At 43.1% G+C, this 19338-nt stretch overlaps 1 pseudogene; it reads left to right on the top strand.

The window, feature by feature from the left end:
- The first annotated feature begins 5533 nt into the window (after positions 1 to 5533).
- LOC116573015 lies at positions 5534 to 5866 on the top strand (annotated as a pseudogene).
- The last annotated feature ends 13472 nt before the right edge of the window (positions 5867 to 19338 follow it).

Raw genomic sequence — 19338 nt, 5'->3', positions numbered from 1 at the left:
ACTGAACTTCCAGGAGATCCCTCATTTGTGTGGTTAAGAGAAGGCTCTCCCTGCCCCCGCTGTGACCACCGGCTGCTGCTGTTCACAAATTAGGTTTCAGGAAGCTCATACAAATGCCTCCCACAGGATCCCTCTGTTATTTGACATGATCTTGAAATAATCCCTTCAAAGCCAGCTATCTGATAATTGATCCAGCTAACAGAGAAATAAAAATAAACTCATTTCATAAATGCTGCGACCATGGCTCTGTAAAAATATGAGCAGAGAAATAATTTCAGAAAAAAAAGATGTGATTTTGACAAATGACAGCAACTGCTCTTGTTAAATAAACATTCTCCTTCTGTAAGACTGGAGATAAATCATAGTTTAGTTGATGAAAGAAGCATATTTTCTTGTTTAAAGTCTATTGATAGTATTATTCTCAAGCAACGATTAGGTAGAGAGCAAGATTTTGAAGGAATCCAAATACTTTGCCCAACATAGATTTTTTTCCTCTGTTACCCAGAAATTTATGTCACTGTCCGCAGTACTAATAACCTAGTCCTAAAAGACAATCTCCCTGGTTTTCATTAAAACATCTTCAAGATTGGTCTGTGGTAACCAATAAACCTATTTTATAGATGGAAAAACTGGGGCACTCAGTGCCCTATAGACATGTGATAAGAGAACCAGAAGACACAAAGTCCTTTCTGAACTCAGCCTCATAGACTAGGAGGTGCTGTATGTAAGTTTCTACAGAACAGGTGAGTAGTTGAATAATACTTGAAGATACCCTGGGATAAGCTTAGTAAGTATAGTAGATATACACACTCCACTTGGTTTTGTTTTGGAGGTATGGATATCGTTAAAAAATTGTATCTTTATGTGGATTGGGCTTATTACTGTTTTAAAATGAATCGATAATTTTTTTTTAATTTCTCAATTTTCATTTCTAACATGATAAATATTGAAAGATACATAACCCACAAAAACAAAAGCTCTTTGTGGCCTTTAATCTTTTTTAAGAGTATAAAAAGTGCTGACACCAACTACTTTGAGAACAATGTGCCCTTCAAAAGAACATGTCCTCCAACATTCATTATGTTCCAGGAACTGACTCCAGAGTCCATTCTCCAAGTACACTACTGCACTGCTTCTGAAATCTCAAACAAAGAAAAGGGGCGTCTGGGTGGCTCAGTTAGTTAAGCATCAACCTTCGGCTCAGGTCCTGATCCCAGGGTCCTGGGATGGAGCCCTGCAGTGGGCTCCCTGCTCAGTGGAGAGTCCCTCTCCTTTTACCCACTCCCCACTCATACTCTCTTTCTCTTTCAAATAAATAAATAAAATCTTTTTTTTTTTTTTAAAAAGAGACAAACAAATTCGAAGTTCAACATTCTTTTATTTAAAAGAAGTAGAAATCTAGGAATAAGAGAAAACATTATTACTTGACAGAGAGTCTGTCTAATAGAGGCATAAATATACCGAAAGAGTGGGACCTTACACATATTCTCTTTGAAGTCAGGAATAGTACCTGCATTGCTTCAAGCACTTCTTCTATTCAAAATTGCATAAAAGGTTTTAGCTCCATGCAATAAAATAAGAAAAAGAAATAAGATATATAAGAGCTACAAAGACAGAAGCAAAATTACCATTCTTTGCAGACAAAATTTCTGTTGACATAAATTCTAAGTGAATCTACAGAAAAGCACTAGAACAAATAAGGTAGTTCTATATTGTTGTTGGACAGAAGATTGATATGAAAAATCCATAGCATTTTTATGTCCCAGGGACAATGAAGTAGAAAATGTAATTTCAAAAAATCTGAAACTGTATATTCATAACAGACATTTGCAGAAAAAAAAAACCCAAATTGAACAAAAAACTTTACTGTAAGATGTAGGAGATCTAAATACTAGTTCACAGTTAGGAAGATTTGATATCATAAAGAAGACACATCACTTTATTATTTTAATGGTTGTATAATGAAAGTCCTAATGAAGTTTTTCACACAATCTGACAAGGGTGAAGAAATGCTAAGACAAATTTGAAGAAGGTGGCCATATGCATGGGAAGGGAGAAACTTGGAATAGTGAACAAAACCTGTTTTGTTATATAACAAAGCTTACCGTACAGGTTTGGTAGATAAAATAGTGCAGCGTTGGACTGGGGATATATACAAAGGCCAGTGGAAGACCTCTGGCAGCCTGAGACCATAATCACATATGTGTGTGAGCTTGGTACATGAGATCTGGCCTTAAAATCAGTATGGAAAAGAATGGACCAAACAGCTAGTGATTCTAGGATAATGAGATGTCTTCATTTTGGAAGAAGATAGCATTAGGTCATTATCTCTGACCACATAAAAAAATAATTCCATTGTGTAAAATATACAACTGTCAAAAACAAAACCATAAAACTTCTCAAAAAAAAAAAAAGCATAGGCAAATATCGTTATGGTAGTAGAGAAGGGACAGATTCTTTTTAGTGATAGGAGAAGTGTAGTCCAGAAATAACAAGTTTGATAAAACTGTCTAAATAAAATTATAAATTCTCATGCCAAGAATCAAGAAAGAACATGAAAAGGACAGATTTCACAAAGCATATAATCGACAAAACATTGGTAACGAGAATATCCATAGAATTCCTACTTAAAAAGGCAAACCTAGCAGAAAGATAGGGAAAATAATATGAATAATTTCCAGAGGATGGATTCCAGAGGATAGATTAAAATATTCTCAACCTTCCACATAAATATGCAAATTTTAAAATGAAACAGCAACGAGATACCATCCCACACATCAGTTTAAGACAACTAATAAGCCTGTTCATACCAAGTGTTGATGAAGATGTAAAGAAATAGGTGCTCTGTACCATGGATCTACATGGTACCAAAGTGGGTGCATTTCAAATGCAAAACAAAATCACAATGAGATACCATTTCATACCTCTTAAAACAGCTATTACTAAAAAAACAAACAAAAAAAACCCCAAAAAAACCACACACACACACACACACACACACACAAAAACAGAAAATAAGTGTTGATAAGATATAGAGAAGTTAGAACACTTGTTGCTGGGGAAAACAATATGATGGTACTTCAAAAATTAAATATAGAATTGCCATCCAATCCATCAATTCTACTTCTAGGGATATATTCATGATAATTGAAAGAGTTGAATACATAGTTGTATATCCATGTTCATAGCAGCAGTGTTTACAAGAGCCAAAAAGCAAAAACAATCCAAATGTCCATCAACAGATGATTGGATAAACCAATTGTGGTACATACATACAATAGGACATTATTCAGTCTTGGAAATGGATAGAATTCTCATATATGTGACAGCAGGGATGCATTTTGAATGCATTATGCTAAGTGTAATAAGTCACATAAAAAAGTATTGTATTCTTCCACCTGTCAGAGTTACACCAAAGGATGAAATTCCTAAAGACAGAAAGTAGAACAGAGGTTATGAGGGGCTGGGAGGAGGGGAGAACAGGGAATTGTTTAATAGGAACAGGGTTTCAGTATGGATGATGAAAGCATTCTGAAGATGAATGGTGGTGGGGATGCTTACACAATGGTGTGAATGTCCTTTCTGCCACTGAACACCTGAAGACAATTAAAGTGGTAAATTTTATATCTATTTTACCATAATAGAAAAGCTAATGAAGGGATTTTTAGGATTATGAGTGCTGCACTGAGTACTAGTGTGGGCTTTGTTGAACTGGTGGGGAATTTGCATGCACCTAGCACCCACTCAGGTAGATGGAGAACCCCAGGGCACGGGGCTCAAAGCTCTTCCCGAAAGCCAGCAGAGCGGGAGGACGGAGACCCAGGATGGGTGGAGAGCTGAGGAGGGCTCAGGTACTCCGCCTGCTGTAAAGCCCGAAAAGGCAGAAATTACTGGTTGAGGGGGAACCCCTAGGCTGACCCAGAACCAGGCGCTAGCTATCAATGAGCCATTTGGATCTGAAACCTAGGCTCCCAGGAAGAGCCCCTCCTTCTGGTTCATGGATTTGGGGCAACGTTAGGATGGAGGAAGTGGAGAATGAGAAGGCGGAAGAAAGGGCCAAGAGAGAGGTGTTGAGGACCCTGGGTTCTCATTCAGCACCCAGGGGAGGGAGGAGAGAGGGTGAACTGTAAGAGAGGGCCCTGTGTAAGCAGGAGGGTAGGAAGGGCAGAAATGAAGTTGGCAGACTGTCTTATGTAGCCTCAAGATATGGCGTTTCCAGAGCAAGGGTTTTGGAGCCATGAGGACCTCTGAATTTTCATTCCACCATTCACAGTCAGTGTGACCTTCCTGAGTCTCAGTTTCCATATTTATATGTCTGGGAAATTTTTTTTTTCTCTTAGTTTTACAAAAAGTTGAAGTTCTAGCTGATCTTGCTTCCATGTTAACTCAGAAAAATAAATCCAATTATTCAATCAAAGATCTTTGGAACATCGTGCTTGCCTTTTATTTATTAATTTTTTAATTGTTTGTGTTGGGACGCCCAGGTGGTGCAATCAGTTAAGCATCTGACTCTTGATTTAGACTCCAGTCATGATCTCAGGGTCATGGGATTGAGCCCCGTGTGCAGCTCCCCGCAGGGCATGGATCCTGCTTAAGATTCTCTCTCCGGGGCGCCTGGGTAGGTTAAACCTCTGCTTTTGGCTCAGGTCACGATCCCAGAGTCCTGGGATTGAGCCCTGCATCAGGCTCTCTGCTCAGCAGGGAGCCTGCTCCCCCAGCCCCCTGCCTGCCTCTCTGCCTACTTGTGATCTCTGTCTGTCAAATAAATAAATAGAATCTTTAGATTCTCTCTTTGCTGTCACTCTCTCCCCTCCAAACCCTCTCTAAAAAAAAAAAAAAAAAAAAAAAGAAGAAAAGGAAAAAAGTTTGTTTTTCTGTATCTACTCTAATTATTCTATAGAGGTTTCTTTTTAGTAGAGTCGTGTTGATGTCTCTTTAAAACATGAAAAGTTGTCCAATGTCAGAAAACCACAAGGGGAGAGTGTTCTCTACCCAGATTTTGATTTATATGTCACTTTCCTTCTATCTGGTTTTAGTTAATTGAAAGATGGCTTCAAACATGTTTCTTCCCCTCATATCTATTCTGGTTCTTTCGAGCCTCATTTCAAAACTCACTCAACCATTTCTGCTTCCTAAAGAAATGCTGTTCCATTGGTAATTGAGAAAGCTCCAGGTGCAATGCCATAATCTAATTTCAGGATATTATTAAGAGCATTTAATTCCTATAATTTTGTTTGATTAGAAAAGAATGACTAAATCATGGATGGAATCAACTGGAGCACAGCAGTTTTAGGGCTTCCTGTTATGAATTTAAATATTGCTGGGCAATTTCTTGTGGCTGTTGGAAGTAGCTGTTTTTACCTACAATGGCTTTCCCTATAAAACCTTCTGTAGGTGGGAGACTGGGCCACCAGACAGGGGGCGTGGCTTCTTGTGGACGGGGGCCCGTCCTGGTGCTCCCTCTCTGGCTCCGAAGCCCCAGCCACTCAGGCCTAGCCCAGGTTGGAGCATGGTTAGTTTCGAGGCGCTCCAGATGGGGACACTACCAGAACAAAAAGATATTCCACCATGGGTGAAAGCTCCTGAAGATTTGAAAGATCCCGAGGTGTTGCAGGTCCAGATGCAGCTCTTGGAGGCTCTGTTTGGCCCAGCAGGATCTCGAATCCCGTACGTTGAACCAGTGAGCAAAGTTCTGGAATCTTCGGACCTCAGAGAGGTTGTGGTTTATGGCTCTTACTTGCACGAGCTCAGGGCCAGGTGGATGCTCCAGTCATTGGCGGAATGGCACCGCCAGTGACAGGAACGAGGGATGCTCAAACTTGAGGGTGCCATGAAAGCCCTAGAGTTGGGTCCTTGGAGGAAGTGAAGCCAGTTTGCAAACCACGAACCTGGAATCAGGATTTAAAGAGTAAACTGTGTCTGCAGAGGTGGAATGCATGTGGTCTGGTTGAAATTCTGCTCCAGTCTGACAGGGAAAAACCAGCTGATTTTTGGGTCCCTGCCTTTGTCTCAGTCCTAATGTGGCTTTCCCCCCAGGTTTGCTAATTAAAAAATAAAATTTTAAATAAGTTAAAAAAAAACTTTCTGTAGAATATCATTTTATACTTAAAAGAGGACTGGCATATTTTATTTGATATAATCACCTTAATGTTTTAAATGTTTTTCCTTTATTTTCTTTTTTTAAAAGATTTTGTTTATTTATTTGAGAGAGAGAGAAAAAGCGCAAGCACGAGTGGAGGGAGGGGCAGAGGGAGAAGCAGACTCCCCACGGGCAGGGAACCAGACATGGGGCTCAATTCTAGGACCTCAGGATCATGACCTGAGCTGAACACTTAACTGACTAAGCCACCTAGGCACACACCCTTTATTTTCATCTTAAAGTTGAAGACATCAAAGATGAGGCTTAAATGACCTGCCCCAAACTCATTAGTAGTAGGTGGCTTCTTCATGTGTCCTCAGGTTTTAGTTGATCCCTCTAGCATCATTGTTACATGAAAGCCAACACCGCATGCTCCATGTTATCCCTAAATTTATTTGTCCACTTGTCTTCAAGAAATCTGAGATTAAGCTAGGTTGCATGCCAGACACATGCTATGATTGGCCATTGTTCAGCAACTTCCACAGAAAGGAGGGTGAAGGATGCTTCTACTGGATACTCTTAAAGTTGTGGTCTTTAAATTATGGCCCGTTATACTTTATTCCAAATGATTCTTAATATCATGGAGGACACTGATGTTATTATTATAAATAATTATCTGTATTGTGCAATCAATAACCCCTGGTATTTGTATTCTTTTGGTATTATTGTAAGTTGAGGTTTTTCAGCCATGGCAGTACTGACACATGGAGACATATCTTCCTCTGGAAGAAGCACTGGAGGATATTTTGCAATCCCTGTCTCTACGAACTAAATGCTAACAGCACCTCATCTCCCCAGCTGTGACAACCAACGATATCTCCAGGCATGGTCAAATACTCCCAGGGTAAACTCATTCTTAATTGAGAACACACGCTGTCAATGTTATAAGCAACAAAAATATTTTGTTCTCTTAAATTATCAAGTCCTCTAAACCAAGGAAAAATTATTACTTACTTAGAAGCATATTTATCTATTGATTCTTGTACAAGTCATCAGTAGAAATCAATTGAGAATGTATCCCAGAAGAGAGAGAAACCAAAATCTAGTTAATTCAAACGTTACCCCTGGGACCAGGTAATCAAAGGTGTTCTTAACTGGCTATCTTACCAAAGTCAATACAGACTAGAGTTTCATCCATCTTAACCACAGAACATGTTTTCTCCTAGAAAAATTTCTTTTAGAGGTCTTAGAACTGGGAACTAAGAAAACAAACCAAGGTCAACATCTTTGGTTATATAACATGTGTGTTTGATACACATTATCAAGGCTCTCGGTAAAAAGGCATGAAGAGGAAAGGGAGGACAAAAGAGTCCACCACAAAACGCTTGTTACTTGTCAGCTCTGTCCAGCACTCGGCTGTGTGGCCCAGGAGGCAGTGTCTTCCCTATCGTGGGAGGTTGGCAAACAGGGTTGAAGTGTGGGAAACAGGACGAAAACAGGTCTGGCAGATCTGGATTTGAAAGCTTACTGGCTTGAACTGTAACTCCACTGAGCCTCATCCAATCTGTAAATGAGAATGCTTCCCATTCAAGTTGTTTTGAACATCGACGATACCATTTACAGAGACCCTGGCCTCTGCTCAACATTCAGTCCCCGGCAGCTTTGTTTCCAACTTCTGCATAGTCCCATGTTTCTGCTGGAGATGGGGCTGCCTCACTTGTAGATTCTAGGCATGGCTGTATCCTGATAGATACCCAGGAACTGTGGCGATTTAAAGTCTGCTTCAAAATGGCTTTATTCATTTTCGTAAAGCAAACATTTCGCAGTACCCATCAGAATTGCCTAGAATTGCCATGCCTATTCTTACCAACTTTCCCTTGAAACCAGCCTTTACTGTTTCATGGATTAAGAAAAAGAGTGAACCAGAATAATGGTCAGGGGCTCCCTTTGCTGAATCCTGGTTTATGGCAGCAATAAAAGTCGCGTGTTACCCAACTATAGGCATAACTATTTTTAAGTAAGCTAAGCTCCTCTGCTCACATTATGCAGACCTGCATGGAAGGGTGGACTGGAGGGTCTGAAGCTGTCTCAGGGCTATGTTATGCGCGTTCAGCTTCCCTGGCACAGGAGGCTAGGTGGGATAGAGCGAGAAACCCCAGGCAAGGACAAAATGCCCTTCTCCTCTTGCTGGAGTGCTTTCCCTCTGCAGGACTGAGAAGGGCGCCAGACACCAGAACAAACCAACACGATAGTGTTGATCACAAGCCAGCTCTGACTTAGCCATTCATCAAAATATTTGCTCCTTGAAACTATTTTCATTCCACAGACAATGCTTCATGAGTAAGGCTCTCTAGCATGCTGCAGTGGGATGCAGGTTAGTGGGTTTCAATCACTTTCACAGTGATAGAGCCCTTTCTGTACATAGAACTTCCTGGGGGGCACTGATCTGGAAGTCCAGGGAGAGGGAAACCCCCATGGTGGAAGGTGGGGTGAAGAAAGGAGTTATGAAGTCTGTCCATCCCTTGGACCACCCTGCACAGCTCTTTCTAGATGGCTGATGGCATCCCTTGAATTTCTATGACTCCTGGAATCCAGATGGACAACCAGCGGGACACTGGCCTTTCCGATCCCTTTCTTGTTTAATAACCTTCTTGGCACTCGTTTGCACACAGTGCCCTTGCAAGCCCTTCTAGCATCAGTAGATGATAAGAGATCGAGGCACTTCCCTGACAACTAGGTCTTTAGAACCGCCTGAATGTAACAGAGTCCCTGTTCTTAACTCAAAGAGTCTTTCAATGACATTTAATAAGAGAACACTTTTACCTTATTATCTCCTGATGCTTTTCCATGACTTACCTTTTTTTTTTTTTTTTTTCAAAATAGAAGGTTGTGGAAGAGATGGTAATACAGTAGCTACCAGCATTTGTTGAAAGAACATCTGGAGATAATTGTTCACTTGATGCTACCATGATGTTAGATGTCTGGGAAAGAGCCACGGGAAGTAGAGTTCTGAGTGTGAATAATGGTTCTGCCATTGCAGGGAAGCTGGGGGCTGCTCTCGTGGACACTCCGCTGATCCTGCCTGGATTTTGAAGTGTCTGAGACAGAGTCTGGCACATGGTAGGGGCTCAACATACAGTGGCTGCCAAAGAAGAAACCCAGGGCCCCAGAAGCAGCTGGGCTTGATCACACTCTCCAGAACACTGCTGAAATGTCATTCCAACGTGGCATCGCTGGAGTTTGCTAATTCTTTCTCCCTTCCTTCTGGCATCCAACTCCCCCAGGAAATAAGAAAGCAATATGAGAAAGGATACATTTGTGTTTTTCATTCTCTTCCAGTAGCACAACTACTACTTCTTCTTCTTCTTCTTCTTCTTTTTTTAACACAGTGTAGGGATAGCGCCTGGCACAAGTAGATGCTGGAGGTTATTAGTGAGAGGACATGAAGCAGGAACCCCAGAAATGCAGATTTCATTGAAGGAAGTTGCAATATGAAATTAAGCTGGCAGGCTTTCAAGTTGTCATGAGGTCTAGGAAGAAGAGAAGTCTCGTTCCGTCCCTCTTGAGGCACCCTTGGTGGCGTGTGCACAACCACCTGTCTCCTGCAACCCTCCCTCCTTTCAAGGTGCTCTTGGACATCTTCCGATCTGTGACAAAGTGTCTTCTTTGGACGACAGCTTTAGGCACTCGTTTGCATTAGGCACTCATTAGCTTTAGGACTTTGTGGCTACAGAGACGTTTTTCCCTCTGGAGGCATTTTTAGCACCCTCCGTTTGAACAATGCCACATCATACATTCTGCCAAAAGACATGAAATGCAACAGAGCAGAGGATGGGGCTGGTGACTAGCATCTCAGGTCTGTGTGGGGTCAGAAACTTTGGCTTTTTGGAAATGCTCGAAGAACAAACTGCCAACCAAGGAGCCAATGATATCACCACAATGATATCAAGCTTCCAGTCAGGCAAGCATGAACCTATCTGCCGATGGGGCACTCAGCGTTCAACAGACTCAATAAATGGTGAAGAAAATCTGAACGGGAGGGTAAGGATTTGAGCAAGAGCCTGAAAATTCTCTGTACAGTCCCCAAATCTCTCCCAACCCAGTATCCTTGGTGCCTGAAATCTCTTCTTTACACATTCTTATGACAGCAGGTTTCTCCAGGTATCTTTTTAAAAAGGTACAGACTTCAAGAAGGCACCCCCAGATCCCAGTGTGAATTAATCAGATGCCTCTCCTCACCGGCAGCAGACATAGAGGCAAATGGAGGTTCTGAGTGGTAAGACCATGATCGAGCCTTTGTCCTTCCCATTAGGCCTTCCAGAAAGTGCTAGTTGTGTGATAATGTTTCAGTGGGACCATGCTGTACTTCTGGGAAAGCCCTTCTCTGCACTCTGTTCTCTGTACAGGCAGAGAAAGCAGAAACCGAATTTGTGAACCCCTTTACCACAATTGCTATTCTCCAAAAGCTCTGCATAGTGAAGAATGTCGTGTCCTATAATCCTGACTATAAAAGCAAAGAACCTGTATTAGAGGGAAGGAAAGGAGCTGGAGCGTGTACGAAGATGCCCACTTTGGGTAGTAAATGGGTCTTAAGATCATGCGCAATTCCGCTTGGACGTATTATGGGCATATTAATTTTCATTTCAGAAATGTTATCCCCATTTCTCACTCATCTTTAATGTGCAGGGGCTAATGATTTTAACTTTCATTGTTCTTGTCCTTGAGCCTGTCAATGAGATAACGATCTTCCATGATCCATGTTCTGCTGCCTGTAGAATTCTTCTACAAAGTAAATCCTGATGCTCTAACTGATCGAGTGTTGTAAGGTTTTGCTTTAATACACTGAAATATTTTACTGAGTGAGGAAATGAGGAGGGTGTATAATTTGTTGTCATTTTCTTTCTTTTTTTTTTTAGGTTTTGTTTATTTATTTAGAGCACACAAGAACAGGGAAAGGGACAAAGGGAGAGAATCCTCAGGCAGATTCCTCATTGAGCTCAGAGCCTGACACGGGGCTCTATCCCAGGACCCCAAGATCATGATCTGAGCCGAAACCAAGAGTCGGACGCTAAACCACCTGAGCTGCCCAGGCATCCCAAGTTGTCGTCTGTTTATGGGCTCACTTTATGGGTGGGGGCAGCAGCTGTCCTGGAGGTCCTCCAGCTCCTGCCGGATCTCCTTCAGCTTCTTAGAATCCTGGGCCAGGTGCCTATGTAGCTTCATGGCAGGTGTACGAGCCAGTCAGTCAAGACAGTGATGTCGGGTGCTTACCAATGGTGAAAGACAAATGCACGTTCCTGTTTGCAGTCCTGCACTCCAGCAGGTCCTCCTTGTTGGCCTTGGTTTCTCCTGCTTCGGTCCCCTTTTCATTCCCCACTGAAAGCCCCACAGGCTTTGGTTACTGAAGTAATTGCTGTACATAGACGTTAACGGGCTGCCCTAGTCACATCAAGTCAGATTCCTGGATCCCAAATTCTATGTTCTTCATTGGTTTCGATTCTCTGATTAACCCTCAACTAATGAATTCAGTCTTGTTAAGGGATTCACAATGTTACCAATTCCTTCAAAGAATCGACTACTGTCCTGGTTAAGTCTATTATTTATCTCCTATTTCTGCTCTTTGTTTCTTCCTTTCGATGTATGTTTTGCTTACTTCACCCACATTTTTCTAGTTTCATTATGTGGAAACCTACCTTCAAAAAGAAGAAAGATTTCAAATCAGTGATCTGAGAGATAAAGCTATACATTTCTCTTAAGTCAGTGCTTTGGTGGAATCTTTGCATTTTTGATACTCTGTGTTTTTATCACTTTTCCGTGCACCTGTTTCCTTCTTACTTACAGTTCTCCTTTGACCTGTGCATTCAGAAGTGTGCTGTTTCATCTCCAAGCATTTGGCGTCTTTCCAGATATCTTACTGTTATTAATATCAAATTTAACATTGTTGTGATTTAGAAACACACTTTTAAAGATTTCAATATTTTGAAACTGATTGAGACATACTTTATGGCCTGGCAACTGTCTCTCGTAGTCAATGTTCCACGTGTTCTCAAAAAGGGAATGTATTTCCCACCTTGTTCGGTAAATTCCATTAAGTTTGTGGATTGTGTTACTCACATCTCCCGATTCCTTGCTGATGTTTTTGGTCTTACTTTTTCTGTCAGTTACTGAGAGACGGGTGTTGGAATTTCCAACTGTATCCCGCCCCCCTCTCTCTTTAACACTGTTATTTTCTTCTTTGTGGATTACAAATTTCTCTAAATATTTTGCGTCAATTTTGAAGACCAAATACATCTTATATTGTTACGTATCCTGATGAACTGACCCTTTATCACCCAAAATGCTCTTCTTTATTTCTGCTCATGGTTCTTGTCTGGAAATTTAATTTTAACTGCTACTAATAAAGCCACTCCAGCTTTCTTAAGCTCATGCTTTGCTTTTTATATCTTCTTCGATCTTTTTTCTTTTGACCTATCCAGGTCTTTAGATTTGAAGTGCCTCTTTCTTAGGCATACTTTTATTTTTTTAATTTTTTTGGATCATAGCCTAAGAAGAAAAACCATGAAAATTACTAGATGTCTTGTGATGCAGGAGGAGTTTCTTAATGGTATTATGGCTGGGTAACTATAACTCAAATATTAGCTTTCATGACTTCAGGCAAGTGATTGATTAAAAATATAATTTCCCCATAATTTGTCGGTTGCTGAGCTCCCCCAGATCCTGGTGACAGCTATTCCTTAAACAGGAGAAATATGAGACTGTCAGAGACCGTTTGGGTTGCTGGTGTTACATCTTGCAATAATAACACCATTCGAGTGAAATGAGATTATAACTGTTCGCTGCTAACTCTGAATACCATCACCCCGCTGCATCTTGGAGGATCTGCCGAGAGCCCACTGAAGCCCTTCTCGTGAGAACTGAGATGAAAAGACAAAGAATGAAGAGCAAAGCAAGTGGTTCGCTATAAACAAGAGGACCTTCACATGAAACAATCTTGAGCACCATATAGATCTACCCTTTTCTCTTTTCCATCACCAGTGTGTCCAACCTCATCTTTCAGATTGCAAGACGGAATTAATATTTTCCTGTACAGAGTCAGAAAAGTATAAAAATCTAGGTAATAGTCATTATTATATATATATATTTTAAAGATTTTATTTATTTATTTGACACAGAAAGAGAGGTCACAAGTAGGCAGAGAGGCAGGCAGAGAGAGAGAGAGGAAAGCAGGCTCCCCACTGAGCAGAGAGCCTGATGCGGGGCTCAATCCCAGGGTCCTGGGATCATGACCTGAGCCAGAGGCAGAGGCTTTAATGCACTGAGCCACCCAGATGCCCCAATAGTCATTATTATAAAGGTGACTATGCTCTGTATTTACTATTCCCTGAACTTCTACTTTGTGCTTAAGATTTGGACTTCTTTTTTACAGTGAGCACTGGGGTCACTTAGAAGCCTGGAAATGGCACCTTGGTGGCTCAGTGGGTTAAGCCTCTTCCTTCGGCTCAGGTCATGATCTCAGGGTCCTGGGATTGAGCCCTGCATCGGGCTCTCTGCTCAGCGGGGAGACTGCTTCCCTCTCTCTCTCTTTCTGCCTGGCTCTCTACCTACTTGTGATCTCTGTCTGTCAAATAAATAAATAAAACATTTAAAAAAAAAAAAAGAAGAAGAAGAAGCCTGGAAATGTTTTCAAAAGACTTAGCTCTTACATAATCTTCAAATATTTTGCCAAATCCTATAGGACAGTGGTATGAGCACCGGAGGTGTTTTGCCAATCTTCCCAAATAAGGGACCCAACGTGGCCCATAGTCCAAGTTCAAAAACAAGCCAAGCAACCCAAATGGCCTCCAACTGATTGAATGGGTAGGTCAAATGTAGTTTATCCCTACAGGGCACTACTGGTCAACTCTGAAAAGGAACAGAGTACTGATATGACAGCATGAAGGAACCTTGAAAACATCAGCGTGGGTGAAAGAAGCCATCAGAAAAGGCCACAGACTGTATGATCTGATGTATATGAACTCTCCAGAAGAGGCAGACCCATAGAGACAAAAGGCAGATCAGGGTTTGTCAGGTCTTAAAGAGGGGGATGGGCAGTGACAGCTCATGAGCACCAGACTTGCTCCCGGTGAAGAGATGATGAGAATATCTTGGAACGAGATAGCCGTGGTGTTTGCACACCTGTGTGAATGCACTTAAACCACCAAATGGTACTTTTATTTTTTTTAAGGTTTTGTCTATTTATTTGACAGACAGATACCATAAGTAGGCAGAGAGGCAGGCAGAGAGAGAGAGGGAAGCAGGCTCCTCGCTGAGCAGAGAGCCCGACGTAGGGCTCGATCCCAGGACCCTGGGGTCATGACCTGAGCCGAAGGCAGCAGCTTTAACCCACTGAGCCACCCAGGTGCCCCCCAAATGGTACTTTTAAATCATGCATTTTATAGAATGTGAATTTTATCTCAGTAAAAATAGTTATCAACAGATAAGCAAAATGAGCCAACTATGGGCTGTTTGTCTACCCGTAGGGCTTCCTGGGAGGCAGCTTTTCAGCAAAACGCCCCTTCTCTCCAAGCTTCCCAGGGGAGATGGGTTGTGGGAGGCACAATATCTCCCTGCTCCTCACCTCTCTGTGAAAAGGAGAAAGGGGATCTCACTTGGCTTCTCTCTGCTCCCCCAAGTGGAAGCACCCTCAGAGAAAAACAGGGTAAGACCATGACTGCCTGTGGAAGTGGAAACTAATGCCATTCCCTGGTCAGCCCCTGGGCTGCTGACCTCCTGCCCCCCTTAATGCTGAGGGGGTGAGGGGAGCCCCGGGGAGAGAAGACAGGATGGACAGTCTGGGGAAGGACCAAGTGCTGCTCCCTTGATGTCCTGGTTCCTGAGGGATGGATGTGATTGGTCCCTGCCTATGTCCAGACGGTCCCACCCCCAATGTCAGAGGAAAGTGGGTGTCAGGACACCACGTGTAGATCAAGTCATCTAAGCGGCCACCAGAGCCTTGGAGAGTTTCCAGGACCTAGCCCTTCTAGTGGGGCCTAGAAAATAAAGGAAATCAGCAGAGATAACTAACAGAAGCAGAGAACAACCATTCTAGGGACAGTCACTCCAGGATATGTTCTTTCTCCAGGCCCCCAGTCACTTTTCACCCCCACCCCCCACCCTAGCAAAAGGACATTCCAACTCCCCTGGCCACCTGGAGGCTCCCAGATGTTCCCTGGATTGATGGAGATGGGAAGTGGACTTTCACTTCCCTCTTCCAGCTTCTCTATTGCCCTTCTCCTGAGTCGCCATTTCTTAGACTGATCTCTTTTTGACATGACTGACAGAGGGAACCCCAACCCTACCTGCAGGCAAGAGGACCAATCCTCTGACCTCTCCAAGAGATCCATACAATATTCCTATATGACTCAAGCTCTATTTTTAAGACAAGCAGCCTAAAATGATGCCACAGGTGGGCCCCTTGTTAAACCCAGGTGAGGTGAGACGGAGCCAAGGTCATCCCCATATCTTTTCAGGCTTTTCTCCTTCAGGGTCAAAAGCCCTTGGTGTTCGCTCTCTGCTGAGGTCTCCTTCATTCAGTAGGTATTGTCACACCCGTTTTACAGAAGAGAGCTTAATAAAGGCTTTGAGAAGTTAGGGGACTTGGTCAAGGCCACATCTCAGTAAGTGCCAGAAATTCCTGACATTTCTATAAGTCTGGAATGCCTAAGATACAGTAGTCCCCCTTACCCCTGGGGGGTTTGTTCTAAGACCCGCCAGTGGATGCTTGAACCCACAGATTGTACTGAACCCTATATACTACGTTTCCCCCGTACACACCTACGTATAATAAAGTTTAATTTGTAAATTACACACAGTAAAATATTAACAATAACAATAAAATAGAACAGCTATAACAATACACTGCAATAGAATGTATTAAAAATCAAAATGTCTTCTTGTGCTGAACTCACCCTTCTTGTGACGACATGAGACGAAGCGATGCCTAGGGGATGAGCAGAAGGGAGCTGAGGGAGGTAGCGTGAGGCCACTGCTGACCTTCCGGTGCTTTCGCAGAAGGAGCATCACCTGCTTCCAGACCAGGTGGAGCCCAGTGAAACTGCAAATAAGGAGGCATTCCTGTAAGCGTCGATCTGACCCACCCCTCCAGCCAGACGGGAGCAGCGGGCATCTGCTCCCTCCGAGCTCAGCGCGCCACTTGTCCCTCGGTCTCGCCAACAGGAGCTCTTAGTCTCCTGTCCAAGTGGAGGAGGGAAGCCTCAGATACATTTCCAGTCCTTCGCTCAGGACCCAGCAGTACACGTGAACTGTATTCAACAGCATTAACTTACCTTATAGTGCTTTTCCAAAGCAGGGAACATATCCATCGAGATTAATTCTGTTCAAATAGATTTTGAGAAAACACCACTGAGTAAAAGAAAAAGCACATACTTCAAAAACAGTTTAGACAATAAAGGAGGAAAGAAATGGAGAAAATGTTCCCCCAATGAAGGGGGATGAGGACTGGGAAATAGAGAATAAATAGAGATTGGAAGCCCTTGCTCTATCTAATACTGATTTTACACTGTGACAGGATCATGAAAGAGACCATGTCGGAAAACAAGCCCCAAACAAAGCAGCCGCGTCCACATAGCTGTGTAGCATGTTCTGCTTTGGATCAGGCACTGATCAGAGAAGGTGGAGGGTCGGCGCACCTGGGTGGCTCCGTCAGTGGAGCATCTGTTTCCGTTTTAGCTCAAGTCACGATCTCGGGGTTGTGGGATGGAGGCCCACGTTGGCTCTGTGCCTGGCAGGGAGTGTGAGATTCTCTCTGTCTCCCTCTCTGTATCCCTCTCCCTCGCCCTCCCACTCTGTCCTTCCTTCTACTCTCTTTCTCTCTCACTCTCAAATAAATAAATAATCTTTAAAAAAAAAAAAAAAAAGAAAGTGGAGGGTGAGATGGGTCAAAGGGTCTGATAGGGACAGAGAAGGTGAATGAGGTAAGCTCAGGTTTCGGGGAGGGTTGCTCAGGTTGCACACTGGTTTATCCCTTGGCCCGGGGCTGCAGGCCAGGCCCCTGGCTCGCAGGATGAGAGCACATGCCTATCTTTGATCTGTGTCTTCTCTAGTATGGAGTCAGGGCTCGCAGCAGGTACACAACGAAAGCTTATCACTTGATTGCCAGGCCAGCTATGTAAAAGGCTACTTCTTTTTCCTTATCAACTGCAACTAATATTTCTACCCTATTTATGGTATAAGCTATAATCAATAAGAGTATTAATAGCAAGCAATCAGCACAGAGTAAATAAACATGAACATCATGCGCTGAGCATACATTAGATTTAATTTTCTTTCTTTAATTATATGTGCCTATGGGATATATAATGCATTCCTTAGAGGGAGAGAAGGAGGAGAAAGAGAGAATACAAATGAGAAACAAATGAATTGCTAGGAGTGGCCTGTGTTGCTATTTCCCCAGAGCATTTCTCGGCAGTGAGGAGCACCGCAGAGCACCAGGAGTTGGATTTAAGTGGGATGACAGTCTCCACTCCCAGGAAGATCTGAGGCCAAGATCAGCTCCGAGGGGCATAAAACTACCAGTTCTATGGGTGAGATGGTATAAGGGCTTTAAGCAAGGTCATGGGTGTGGCACCCACCCAAGGTTAAGCATGATCACTGATCTACGCCATCACCTCCTTCCCCAAGTGCAGGGACCCAGTCTTGCTTGTATCCATCCTCATACTTGGAACCTGGAACAATGTAGAAGTCTGTGGACATTTGTTGAATGAGCAGGTGAGCACGCAGACGAAGGAAAGAAAGAAAGAATGAATGAATGAACTTACGACTAGGGTTAGAATAACCTCTCCTTTCTACGTTAGGAATCATTCTCTTCTTGTTTCTTTGAATCATTTCTTCTGTGTTTTGTGACATTGCAATGCACAGCCACCCTCATACCCTATCTCCAAACCCAGCCTAAAATCTTTATGCTGTGTACAGATACAAAATGATTCTTAAAGTCCCACCAGCCCTAAGCCAACCAGAGTCCACCCATCGTGGTCTGGCTGGAATGCATGTGGGAGGGAACGGATGTTTCTTTATGCTCCTTCAATGTAATATTTCAAACCTGGTTCATCCTCAGGAGTGTGTGGCTGAATTCTATCGTTCAAGATATTCTCAGCCACAGAAATTCCCTCTTCATGTGTGATAAAATCAGTTCTTTGGATCACAGAACACTATTGATCCCCAAAGCAGGTTTTGTGAAATCCTGCCTTGATGAAATTCGTGGACTGACAGCTCTACAGTCAATGTAGAGACAGAACTTCGAAAGTGCAACAGGAGGGACACAGCAGGTCTTGACCACCCTGGTGTGCAGAGAGAAGCCTGTGACGAGGCCAACCTGGGGGGGGGTGGGGGGAGGCTCAGGGATGGTCTTTGGGGCCTGAAGCCCATCTGCAGCCCTCTCACTTTTTTGGTAAAGATTTTACTTATTTATTTTATTTGAGAGAGAGAAAGAGCAGGGGGAGAGGCACAGGGCGTGGGAGAGAATCTCAAGCTGATGTGAAGTCGGATGCGGGGCTCGATCTCGAGACCCCAACATCATGACCTGAGCTGAAACCAAGAGTCGAACACTCAGCCGACTGACCCACTCAGGAGGCCCCATCCTCTCTTGACAGTAACATCTGGTGCCGGGTTAAACTTGTCAAACGAGCTAACCTGTCATGCACATTGGCCATGTGCCCAAAGCCGTTCTAAATACTTCACACGTAGTCATGGACTAGCTCATTTACGCCTCAGATCCAACAGGCTTGCTTCTATCATTACTCTCACCTGCCTGGGAAGATGCTGGCCCCATGGGCACCTGAATGCGTGTCCCTGCTCTGTGGTTCGTAGGCAGAGGGACCAGGAGGGGGATCACACTGGGTTTCGGCACTGCTTCTCGGCAAGGCTGTGTTACCTTTCCCATAGCCGCCTCTGGGCCTGAAGGGGGTCTTATCACCTCTGACACACATCACTTCTACTAAACAGGGGATAATCCAATAATAATACTGACTTCATTAGGTCATGCTGAAGGTAAAATTAATGACACCCAGTGATGCCCGGCCTGTAGTATCCATTTGATAAACAGAGTCTTTTTTATTATCTTGGAGATTAGAAACAGGAGAACCATGAGCCTCAACTTACATTAGGTTTAATTTCCTTTGTATATAAAGATGGTTTTGACCAACTAAAAATGGAAACCTGCTTATACTGATTTCCTTAGAAATCATTTTTGTAAGGTGAATGTC

This window comes from Mustela erminea, chromosome 14, assembly GCF_009829155.1.
Source record: "Mustela erminea isolate mMusErm1 chromosome 14, mMusErm1.Pri, whole genome shotgun sequence".
NCBI classification, from domain to species: domain Eukaryota; kingdom Metazoa; phylum Chordata; class Mammalia; order Carnivora; family Mustelidae; genus Mustela; species Mustela erminea.
The sequence above is the reverse complement of the archived record's forward strand: the minus strand, read 5'-3'. Positions and strand labels throughout refer to the sequence as shown.